This window comes from Gracilinanus agilis, chromosome 2 (assembly GCF_016433145.1).
Source record: "Gracilinanus agilis isolate LMUSP501 chromosome 2, AgileGrace, whole genome shotgun sequence".
NCBI classification, from domain to species: Eukaryota; Metazoa; Chordata; class Mammalia; order Didelphimorphia; family Didelphidae; genus Gracilinanus; species Gracilinanus agilis.
The window spans coordinates 118,029,358-118,042,829 of NC_058131.1; positions in this window are offsets into that span (position 1 = coordinate 118,029,358).

Genomic DNA, 13,472 nt, shown 5'->3' on the forward strand with positions numbered 1-13,472 from the left:
TTTTTAAAATATATACTTAGGCCAAGAAGAAGAGAATAAGAGCTAACAGCTTGGGTAAAATTATCTATAGCATATTGGGTTTTTATAGAATAAAGTAATTTTAAGACAATCTAGATATGAAATTTAATTTTGCTAACTTAAAATTTATACAAGTTTTGAAAATATTCATTTTTAAAAAGCTTTATTAATGCTTTTTATCTTATAGCATAGTACATTCAGCCTATTTTCCCACACCGAACCTTCTCCCTTGTAAAAAAAAAATACATTCACTTCTTTTGAATGCATATACAATATTATTTTCTAAAAATCTCTTACTTATCTCCCATGATGGGGAAGGCATTTTCATTATCATTTCTCTGGAATCTTGATTTTTTTTTTTTTCAGTTACTCAAAGTCTGGCTTCTTTTTAGTGATCTCATTTGCATTGTTGAGGTCATTCTGTCTATAATTCTCCAGGTTCTTCTTTTGCTCTGCATCAGTTTCATAAAAATATCTCATGGTTCTTTGAATTTCTAAAACCCATAATTTCTTACTATACAATAACCTTCCATTACAGTCACTTATCATAGTTTTTTCTAGTCATTCCTCAATTGATGGACCCACTTTGTTTCCAATTTCTTGTTCCCCCAAAGAGTTTGCTTGGAATAGTGTTATACACATTGGAATTCCCCCCATGCCTCTTGTCTTTGACTTCCTTGGCATATAAGTCCAATAAAGACTCACTTTGGAAGGAGAAGAATTCAAGAAGTTTTGCCAAACTTTTAAACTTTTAAAACAGGCAGTTTGTTTTTTAAGGATAAAATAATACAGAGTAATTGGTCTAAATCACTTTCCTTAAAAAAAATTCAATCTATAGTATCAAATTTAGAGGAAAAAAACCAACAACTGGGGATGGCGTCAAGTAAATACCACATCAGCTGTATTATAAATGCCTGTTGCCATATAGCTTGTCAACAAATAAGTGTATTATATGTCTGCCTACTATATCAATGAATATATTTAATCATTAAAGTTGTTTTATATTCACTCTTAAAAAATAAAACAAAATATATCTGAAAAACTTAATCAAATAAAAAAACCTGAAACAATTCCAAATCATCTTACCAACTATGACTACAGAAATTATTCATTTGACATTATAACAATGAGTAGTATTTAGATGAAAAGTCAGCAAAATTATCTACATTATCTACAGAAGCAAAGAGCAATGTTGGTAATTCTAACACCCCATACAACTGTCTTTAACTCTCATTTAAAGACCAAATGCAAAAGGAAAAAATGACATTGCCTATTTTAAAATTCACGAAATATTAATTTTCAATTTGTTCTGATTTTCTACTCTGTGGAAAGGGTGGGGAAAAGGATAATCATTTATATAATGCCTATTATAAATGCTAGGCATTGTGCTAAGCATTTTACAAATAATATTTATTTGATGTTTAGGCCCATCAGTTTTGAGATAAACATTTTTTTTAAAAATCTTTTATATTTTTATATATTAATACTGTTCCTGTATTAGAAGTAAACTTTAAAAAAAAAGCATTCCACACATATTTCTACTTCAAGAGTAATAAGATAGAAAATAAGACCTTTCCAAGAAGTTTGTCAGATTTAAAAAAAAAAAAAAAAACCTTTCTACATCTTTCTCTGTTGTTTAAATTAGAGAACTAAGGATAGGCACAAGACTTATGGTTTCATTGGTATAGGGAATTCTCTTTACCAAAGAGGACAGGCACCTCCTCTGCAACCTTTAGTCTTAGAGTGAGTTGCTTAGCTAGAAAATTGAGAGGTTAAGTAATTTACCCAGGATTGCATTAACATATTTCCCCTAAACACTAATTTCCTAAGTAATTTTCTTTCTGATCATTTAAAAAGTCTATTAATAAACATTAGCATACAGTGTTATTTTAAATATTTATGTTTGTCCCGAATTTCAACATTGGAGAGTAGTTTTATTCCCTTTACTGTTTGTGGTGCATTTGAATAACAGCACCACACCTTAAATTTATTTGTTTTAAGATTTGTAAAGCATTTACCTCTAAACAACTTTGTAAGTAGGTAAGGTAACAGTTACCATGCACATTTTACAGAGAAGGAAGTTGAGGATCTGAAAGTTTAGAGATAGTATCCATTATCACCCAGCTGGCAAATATCTGAGGTGAGTTTGAAACCTACATCTTTTTGTTTCCAAATTAAACACCCAATCCATTATACTATGAGTTAGTTTATTCACTGTTTTATACAGGAAAACATAAAACCCGATTATTAGATTTAGATATAGCCTAAATTTCTCATTAGGAATCCTAGCTGACAACGCAAATATTGAGATGGTTATTTAAAGCCTGTGCTGTAGGTGGCTTTCTTACCTGCCAGGCTAAAATCCAGAAAGTGTCTATAATTGTTGTATTACTAACCTAAGATGGCAATGCTATAGACAAAAAAGAAAAAAAAACAAAAAAAACCTGCTTCACAAATATGGAGGCCCTCTCAATGGCTCCTTAAACGTATCAAGGGATTCACTTATAACTGGGACATCTTTGTTTAAAAACAAAATAAAATTTCCCCATGAACTCTCCATAACATGGTGTCCAAGTGACTATGGACTTACTAAATCAAACATGTTTTACTTCTCTCCTCTTAGGTGTTTCTTTCAGTGCAGGTGAAAAAATTAAAAAGGAACCACACTTTTTGGGCACTATTGTATTGTCTCATAGAATGTATAATATGACCTAAACATGTTTTTTCTTGAAATAAGCTTATGTTTTAAGCATGCTTTTTTTTTTTTTTTTTTGCTAGCTAGCAAGCACTCTGTAGCTAGGTGGTTCTAAATAAAGAACTCTAGTCAACAACAGGAAATAACTCCCACAGAAAAAAGGGGCAGAATACAAACTCTCACCAACTCTTGTACACAGCTCACAACGGCCTTTTGTTCCATGCACATTAAGGCTGAAATCTTTACTTTTCAGAGCATGTTTCTGCCTTTGCTGAGCAATTAAACCTTTCTCTTTCCTCTATAACAGGATGGTCTTCTTACTCTTGCTACCAAAGAAGGTACCCCTTAGAACTGAAACAAGGGAAAGGATCAGAACCCTCACCATGTACTCAGATTGAAGAAGAAATGGAACCTTTTAAAGAAAATAAAATCAGTCCTAGTGATATGCTGGAATAGCATATTGACTCATGGGTTTAAAAACTATAACTTAGAAAATAGACTATTCTATCTGAAAATTATATTTATAATGACTCAAAAATGATGAGATAATTCTTCCTGTGCTCTGATATATACTTATATATTTCTATGTCATTGCTATGTTTGTATAGACATATGTGTATATTTATACACATCAGTGTTACTGATAGATATTCACCATGACAAAACACTTGGCTTCTATTTGAAAGTTCTTTCTATAATTCTAGAGAAATGCAAAGTGGAGGCAGAGGGCCCTTTCAAATTGTACACATCAACCAAACTGGAAGACGTGCATTGAACAAAGACATTTCAATTGGACCAAATCAGTGATGTTAAGGAATGTATTGGTGTTTGTATTCTTGGTTAGTCTAAATTACTATTAAATTTGAGGAAAGTGAAATCAGAACAGAGGAGATGGTCTGGGAAAACAGATAGAGGGGAGTGACCTGAAGTTGTGATGAATAAATTCAGGAGGGGTGAAGCACTGAGCAAGATGGAAGGATAAGAGCTTAAGGTCAGAAAGCAAAATTTTACAGTTATGTAAGGATGAAAATTACAGTTATGGGTCTTGTGAGTGACTAGGAAAATCGAGGGTAGGATTGTCCCTGTATGTGTCTGCCATAGATTAAAGATGCAGATTATGGGAAAACTGGGAATAGTGTCAAACTTGGAAATAAGAGTATTCAAGAGGCATGTAAGTGGCACAGTGGATAGTGCTGAACCTGGAGTTAAGAAGACCTCATTTTAAATATGGCCTTATTGGGTATGTTCCTCTGAGCAAGGCACTTAATCTCTGTCTTCCTCAGTTTCTGCAAATGTAAGATGGGGGAAATAACAGCAGCTATTTCCTAGGGTTGTTATGAAAATCAAATGAGATTAGCACAGTGCCTGAAACATAGTAGACACTCAAGGAAAACTTCTTTTCTTTCTTCTTCCATGTGAGTTGAAATCCTCAGATATAAAGATGGGATGGAGAGGAAGCAAAGACTAGTTATTGCAGAACTAGGTACTGAACTCTTGGAGAAAGGAGGGAAAATGCCCCAAGGATTGGTAAATAACTAATACAAGATTCTCATCTAGTATAATATATCTGGATGGAGAGAATGACCAAGGACAGGACAAGCCATGGCAACAGGGGAAGAGTGTGAAGTGGTAGTAAGGAACATGAAGTATGCCTAATTTTCCTCCTGGCCCAATTTGTCAGGGAGCATGAGTAAAGCTATATCAAGGGATAGAGAGGGTGGCCTTGAATGATAGTTTATTCTTATGGGGAACCAGGTTTCTGTGATTTCAAGGAGATGAAAGGAGCAGGTATAATAAGAAGAGCAGTTTATCATTGAGAGAAAGCAAAATGGCAGCCAGGAAAGGGAGCTTCTGGTTAGGTAGCTTGTGAATCTGAATCACAGTAATTCTAAGTGGAGGGATAAGATAATAGACAACATGGCTTTGGCAACTATAGATGTGATTATCAGTCCCAAAACAGGATGGTTATATGAGTGTGAGGCTGGAGAGATGGGAAGGGGAGGATCGGACAGCAGCAGAGTAGATGATAAGTTTCTGATTAGTGATAGATGTACCTGAATCTTGGGGGCTGGCTGGATATATAGTGGTGAGCCAATAAGGCAATAGCCATCTATTAAGTTTTTACTATGTGTTAGGTAAGTGCTAAGGATGCAAAGAAAGGCAAAAATAGTTCTTGCTGTCATGAAGCTTATAGTCAAATGGAGGACATAACATGCAGAAAACTATGTACAAGCAAAATATACATGGGATAAACTGGAGCTAATCTCAGAGGGAAGGCGCTTGAATTGAGAGAGATTGGTAAAGGCTTCAGGTAGAAAATGGGATTTTAGTTGATGCTTGCAGGAAACAAGGGAAGCTAGGAAGCAAAGACAAAAAAAGGAGAAAATTCCAGGTACTGGGGATAGCCAGTGAAAATGCATGTAGTCAGGGCAGCTAGGAAACTCAATGGATAAAGAGCCAAGCCTAAAGAGGTCCTGGGTTCAAATCTGACCTCAAACTTCCTAGCTGTATGGCCCTGGGCAAGTCACTTAACCCTAATTGCCTTCTTCTGGTTGTTCTTTTGCTTTGGAATTAAGAGGATGGTAGTATTCTAGACAGTAATTACTATAGGAAGTTAAAAAGAGGGAAAGGGGGGGAAAAGGAGGGAAAAGATGATAAGTTCAATTTTGGACACATTAAGATGTTTTGGGGACATCCAGTTTTAAATAACTAATAGGCAGTTGGAAATTACATGAATTTAGCAACTGTTGATGTGATTATAATCCCCTGAATTGGATGGTTATATGTGTGTGAGGCTGGGGAGACAGGAAGGGGAGGATCAGTCAGTAGCAGAGGAGACGCTAAATTCCTAGTCTCTTCTCACATCCAATCTTCAGAGGTTGTTTATCTTCCATTTTGAAGAGCACCGATGACATCGCTAAGGTGATATCTTAACTCAGGCTTATATTGGATTTAAGTGAAGTAGAGGTGCAAAAAGTCTTCAGCCTTACTCTCTCTTCCACAGTCATCCAAGTCTAGTGGCAAGACAAAAGTCAAGATGACTAGTGATGGCCCAGGATGCAATGGATGACCTTGGCATCTTCAATGTTTCAGCAAGTTCTAAGTACCTGCTTCAGCCACCTTCATGACTGTTGGAACAATTGTTCTCATCCACCTGTTCTCCTGGGGGAAAGTCTTCACATGCTAGGGATGGAGACCGCCCCCCATCCCCCCAGTCACTGATAGGCTTGAAGTTTGTTGGTTACCCATGTGCTAGTTTTCCTGGGGTGTTGACACACACGCTACAGCTTCTGGAAGCCACAGGTGAGAGGTGGATGAAAGATAACACCAAAGGTGAATGAGCAGCCCTGAACTCAGCAAGCCCTCACTCCAGAGTCCTCCATGAACACCCCATCAAGAGATGCTGGGGCTGGGCAACTAGATCTGAGAATCATCTTAATAGAGCTGGTGACTGTTTCCATGAGAGATAATAAGATCAAGTAAAACAGTAGAGCAGAGGAAGAGAAAAAGGATGAGAACTAAACCTTGGGCATATTTAGAGTTAGGAGTCATGACCTGGACAAATATCCAGTTAAGGACACTGAGAAGGAGCAGTCAGACCAGAAAAAGGAGAAGCAGGAAAGAGTTGTAATAACCCCAAAAGAAAGCAGTAACTACCTAAAGAGAGCAATCAACAGTATCTGTGGCAGGCAGAAAGGTTAAGCAAAGGGAAAATCAAAAGAAAAGCCCATTAGATTAAGGCCACTGATGACTTTGGAGAGAGGTTTCACTTGAATGATGAAGTCTAAGGCCAGAGCAAGAAGCCTTCTCAAGGATGTTAGCCATGGAAGGGAGGAGAAGTATGGGGCGATGGCTAGCAAGTATGGATGGATCAAGTAAGGATTTGTTTTTTTGCATATGGGGAGACATGGGTATGTTTTTAGGTAGCAGGGAAGTAAATCACACGTTAGTAGAATTGGAGTGATCTCACTGATGTGGGTGTTCTCTCCAATGCTGCACACTGTAATCTATTCACACTTTTTAATACTGTGTCATTCTTGACTATATTCTCCTATAAAAACCTCCTACTGCATTAATGGTAGAACATCAGTGATGAAAGAAGGGTTTAAATGTCAGAAGTATTATGGTAATGATGAATATGCTAAATAAATTTCCAAAAGCAAGCCAACCTATTTTTCCCTTCCTATGAGGTCTAGACACTAGGTGGCGCAGTGCCTAGAGAACAGGAAGTAGAGTCATGAATAAGTTCAAATGCTTACTTACACTTAATAGCTTTGTGATCCTGGGTAAGTCAACCTTTGTTTTCCTCAGTTTACTCATCTGTCAAACGGAGATAATAAAAGAACCTACCTCACAGAATGTTGTGAGGATAAAATGATATAATATTTGTGAAGCATTTTACAACTCTTACAGGCATTATTACATAAATGTTAGTTGCTCTACCTGCTTTATTGTTGATCTGCAATGCCTGTCAAAGATATATGTACTAATCCTATATGAATATTAGACCAATTTATTTCATGTAACAATTGATCTCATTGAGGAAGTCCTATATATTCTGGGTCTTGATGCAATCAACACAATGTCATTCACATAACGGGACATTTAAAGGATTTTGCCGTCTATAAATCATCTAAATCTCTCATTTTCAGATGGATATAAACAGTCTTTTTTGTAAACAAAGCTATTAGTTTTCTTTTAAAAACATATACATATGTGTATGTATATATGTATGTAAATATAAACTCTTACCTTCTGTTTTAGAATTGGTACTAAATGTTGGTTCCAGGGCAAAAGAGCAATAGACAATCGAGGTTAAGTGACTTGCCCTGGGACACACAGCTAGAGAATATATGAGGACAAATTTGAACCCAGGACCTCCTGCCTTCAGACCCTGACTCTCTAACCACTGAATCACATAGCTTCCCCTTCTCAAAAGGTCTTAACACTACCATATTAATTTTTATGGATATACTGACAATGATAGTGATGACAATACTATGAGTTTACATGTATAAAACAAATTTACAGTTACAAAACTCTCATATGCATGATCAAATTTGATCCTCACAATAAACCAAATATTCTTTGCTTCAGAGGGGGTAAAAACTTTTGAACAAAAAATTTAAATGATATCTCTGAGGTTATACAGCTAGTTAGTGGCAAAGTAAGGACTTGAATTCTGATCTTCTAAGTCCAAGGCCAGAGTTCTTTTCACTCTACTTTATTATGCATTATCTGACTACATATTCAATGTAGGTAGTTCAAGCATTGACACAATTTTAAAGAAATAAAAAAAACCTGAAAAATTATTATAAGACTTGTCCAAGGTCTCATGGTACTAGCAGATACAAGATACCTATAGGATTTACAAATATATCATTGGTATTTTTTCCTGAAAAGTTATTTTTATTTAACTAAGATTATAAATATATATAAAAAACATAAAAACTAGGAAAACATAAAAAGTTAGTCCAGGTGTCTTCACATAGCATTGGTCAGCTGTTGCTAGTAAACTGCAAATTCTACAGGTATCTGACAAATAGTTTGCTACATTAGGTCAAAATTTGTTTCTTGGTCCAAAGTTTAAATCAGGCATAAGGTTGACCTTTTAGTTGGGTATTTTCCATTTCTATATCTCATAATGGCAGGCACTACTTGAGTCTGATCACACTTGGTATAAAATCAGAAATCAAAACTAGGTTTTGGTTTCCTTAACTTGTCTCTTCTCAGATTCACTGAAAGGATTTAGATTCTCTTGAATGAACTGGGAGCTTGGCTGAGGGAGCCCCAAGATGTCTTGGGAAAACCACTGACTAAGATACTAGAGCTCTGGACTTGTCTGAAACCAGATCAAGGTTGTTTCAGCACTGCCAGGTGCCTATAACTTTGCCTTTATTTCAGTAAGGAAGTAGACAAGAGGACTATTTTCTGCTTATTACATGAATGAGTTTCATAGGTTTTTTTTTTATTTAAAAAATTCTTATTTTCTTAGTAAAAACTCTAAGACAGAAGGGCAAGGGTTTAGGAAATCTGGTTAAGCAACTTGCCCAGGGTCACACAGCTAAGAAGTGAGGCCATATCTGAACCCAGGTCCTCCTGACCCCAGGCCTGGTAATCTATCCCTTGTTTCACCTACCTGCCCCTTACATGCCTGAGTCTTAACAACTTTATCACTTCCTACCTATGTGATCATAGTAGACAAGTCACTTAATCTCTCTGAAGCTCAGTATCTACACCTGTAATAAAAGGGACTTGAATGAGGTGAACTCCAAAGTCCCTTCCAGCTTTAGAGTCTATGAACCCAAGTTCATTCCAAACCATTGCTCATTATATTAAGTAATCCAAAGTATTTGGTGAACAAAAAAGTTGTAATGATAAACAAGTATAAACAGCTAAACATGTTAGTTTTCATTCTTTGCATTTACTGAGTACATCATATATGTTTAACCAATAATACTGGAGATTGGTCAAAATTAACCATAACTGAAAAGTCAGCTTATTGGCTTGGTCACTCAATGTATGAGCATAATCAGTTGACAGTCTGTGTTGGTAGAATGCTGGAAAAATAATGTCTCCATTTATATTTAATATTTTGTTTTAATGATTAATTTTTAGGCTGTCTAAAAGATATCCAGATTTTGGTCCTATCATCCAAAGACTTTAATATTTGGATAAATCTGTACCTTCAATGAAGTGGGAACTCCATCTAAGAAAGCAGAGTGGCACCCATCCATGCCTGTCAATCAATCAATTAAAAAACATTTACTAAGTGCCTACTATGTGCCAGGTACTATGCTAAGCACTACAGATACAAAAATAGGCAAAAGGCTGTCCCTGCCCTCAAGGAGATTATAATCTGAGGGAGGAGATAATATACAAACAAATATATATAAAACAAGTTCTATGTAGGATTAATAGGAAATAATATCAGAGGAAAAACACTGGATTTAAGAAAAGTTAGGGAAAGCTCCCTATAGAATGTGGGATTTTAGTTGAGGCTTATAGGAAGTCTGGGAAGTCAGTAGTCTGAGTGGAGGAGAGCATTGCAGGCATGGGAGAACGCCAGAGAAAATGCCTGGAGCTGGGAGATGGAATGTCTTGTTTGTGGAACAGCCAAGAAGCCGGTGCCTCTGGATCAAAGAATGTAATCTGGAGAGGAAGGTGTAAGAAGCCTGGAAAAGTTGAGGGGGAGCAAGGAATAGGTTATGAAGGACTTTGAATGCCAAACAAGATTTTGTACTTGATCCTGGAGGCAAGAGGAAGCCATTGGAGTTTACTGAGTAAGGGAGTAACAAGACAGGAAAATGACTTTAGTAGTAGCTGAATGAAGAATGGACCTGAGGCAGGCTGACCCACCAGCAGGCTACTGCAATAATCCAGGCATGAGGTGATAAAGGCCTGCACTAGAGCGGTAACAGTGTCAGATGAGAGAAGGGGCATATTTGAGAGATGTTGCAAGGGTGAACTCAATAGGTCCCTGCTATGGATTAGATGTGAAGGAGGTGGGGTAAGAGACAGTGAAGAATTCTGGAAGACTCCTAGATTACATGGGTCTCTCCTGTCTCATACAATGAAGTAGCCTTCCTCCAGAGTCTGAGGGGCTAATATGATGGGGTTGCCCTCTACAGTAAGAGGGAAGGTTGGAGGAGGGATGAAGGGGTTGGAAGAGCCACTGTGGAGACTGATAAGGGAGGTGAAATAGGATTGCCTAGCAGCATCGAGGGCCCACTTGAGGTTATATAACAAGTTTTTAGTGGACCTAATCAGAATGCTTGTGTGATTTTCTCCACCTCTATTCAGTAGCATGTGTGTAGGACCAAAGGTGATGAATGATAAAAGTGATACAAGGCTGAGGCTTGGCTGGACATAATTGGTGACATGATAAGAGGTCTCGGAATTCAGGAGGGAAGGACAGTATAGAATTGAACTGGTTCACTAAGGAGTCAAGACAGGAAGAAGAGGAGAGAGTGGCTAGTGGGGGGAAGATGGCCTGGGAGAGAAGTAAGGGGTTAAGGACTTGGAAGACATGGTGCAGAAAAAGAACAAGATTATATAGAGGAAGACAGAAGGAGAAGTGAGAAGCCAATATAGATGACCTGTCCTCCCATAAATTCTCTATGGGGGGCCAACTGTGCAGGGGGGCTTTTTTTGGGTCATTTGGATTTAAAGTGTGATTTTTAAGATGTTGGCTAACATATGGACAGCCTGAGATCATATTCATGAAATGTTGGAAGGCCTCCAAGTACATATGGTAGATCCTTTATGGAGGAGCTATGGAGGAACATGGACAAGAGGGCATGGATACGTTGTGAATAGAACCACTGAAGGAAACATCCACATCGATGAAATCACATATCCACTGAAGCACAAATATGCAAAACTGGCAAATCTGAAGAAACTAGAAAGCAAAAATGTCAATAATTAAGATTTGTCTTTCAATGAAACATTTACAAAACTAGTTGAGTACTAAATTCCAAATACAGGAGAAATGTAAATACAATAATAGCTCCAATTTGGGTTTATTTCCAGTAATCCTAAAGCACAGATCTACAAGTAAACTTATTTTTTAAAAAGTTCCATAGTTCCAACAAAATTATACAGGTGTTTATAAATAAAACAGAACATTAAAAAAAACCTTGAATTTTAAAAAGTAAAATGTGTTGAACTGAAATACCCGCCCTTGGAAACAAAACAAAAAAAAAAAAACTTAACAAGTGAGAAAATGAAAGTTGCTATGAAACATCTAATTTGGTGACTTTACTTAAATACTTTTATACATTAAAAGATCTATGATTTCATGAATGTGGGTACACTTTTCATCAAAATATTACAACCTTCTCACTTCTTAGTAGATAATGAGTAGTACCTTAGTAGGTAATGAGTTGCTGTGTCCAAACCATTCCCCTCCTTGTGACTAGCCTTTTAGTGAAACACATTCTGACTTTGGGTAGTCACTGAAAATATTCTATTTCTGGGTCCATATTTTAAGCTTTTCCCCTTTAGTAGGACTTCTAGAGCTTGTGCTCTACTGCCATAGGATTCAAGAACATAGGCTCACCATGTCAAAATGAGTCATAAGAGGGGGATTTTAGTGGAAAATTACTTCCAATACTATTTCCAGTTATACAATACTTATTGATAGCAAATAGTCACATATGTTTCACCAAGTAGTTTATAATCTTTTAGATTTAGAATATAATTTAATTTTTAAAATTAAAAAATTTTGTCCTATTATTTGGTATCACCAGCAAAATGAAATTTAAAATGGATTTTTAACGTTTATTGCAAAGGTTCTGGTGAAGTTTGGGGGAAAAGAAGTTCCCTCTCCTAGAGAAAAATCCCTCAATTAATTGCACTGCAAGAGATATAAAAGAAACACAAAATATGATCCTTGACTCAGAGTCTCATATCATCAACTAGAATGGAAGCTAACATACAAAATGTTTAAAAACAAGTAAGTGCTGAACCTTGATATGCTCAATGTAAATAGTCAGGATAGGAATTTAAGGAACTTAAAGAGGAATCTTTGTACTTCATACACAACTTTTTACTTTCAGAGGTATATGAATTTTTTGGGACAGAAATAATTTTTGACAATGGTCGTCATATATGCACAACTGACACTAAAGTGAACTCAGAAAGTCTAACTTTGACCAGATGACACTGTATTGAGTGGGTTTCTTCACCTTTAATTAGTTCTTTGTCAGTTGAGTATTGAGTTTTGTGGCCCACATATGTTTCATGGCTTTTTTGTTATATTTTAATTCTTTGGGTTTTAAGAAAGGCTATTATTTTCAGGGAAACAAAACAGTTGTTTTGAAAGAGTACACATTAAGGACTGTTAGAATTATTGCTGTGACTAATGGCACAGGAAAAGTCAAATATTTCAAGAATCATTTAAGAATCATAAAAGAGGATCAGACACACTGAAGTGCAGACAAAAGTGCAATTGGAAATGAAATCTTAAATACTAAAAAAAAGGTTTCACATTGATCAGAAAATCATCTTAACATATACATTTTAAGGTATTGTAAACACAGGTTGAAGTTCTATAAATATAGCTTTAGCTCTGAGTGAAATTTTATGACTGAATATGAAATGCTTGAGGGAAAAAAAGAGCTCTGTGAAAGAAATACTAAGATGTATTCAGTTAATGAACAAAAACAAAAGCAATTGATAGTGTCTCCAAAGAAAAGAAACCTATCAAAAAGCAAAGTAGAAAGTTTACTAGCAGTTGTCTACTATAAGAAAAACTGCAGTAATGCAAGGATTAAAAAAAAATCTTTCCCCCCTATGTTTTAGTGGTTTTTGCCCATGTGTACTGATGGCAAATAGTCTAAAATGCTTTTTCACTCAAAAATTTAGTTATGCATGAAAATAACATATGCAGCATATATGTAGCTTCAATATTTTTGTCATTTGGGTTCAATTTTCCTGCCCACGAGATATATTAACTTAGCACTAACAAAACAATATTATCCCTTTAATCTATGTTCCTATCTATCTGAAGAGCTGTTTGCAATGGAACTGAATAAAAGACAAAGTAACACAAAAATGTTCAATGAGAAATTGTCATTTCTATTTTTGTTGTTGTTCAGTCATTCTTTCAGCTGGGTCTGACTCTTCCTGACTTCTTTTGGGGGTTTTCTTGGTTAGGATATTAGAGTGGTTTGCTTTTCCTTCTCCAGCTCATCTGACAGATGAGAAACTGAAGGAAATAAGGTTAAGTGACTTACCCAAAGTCACATAGCTAATA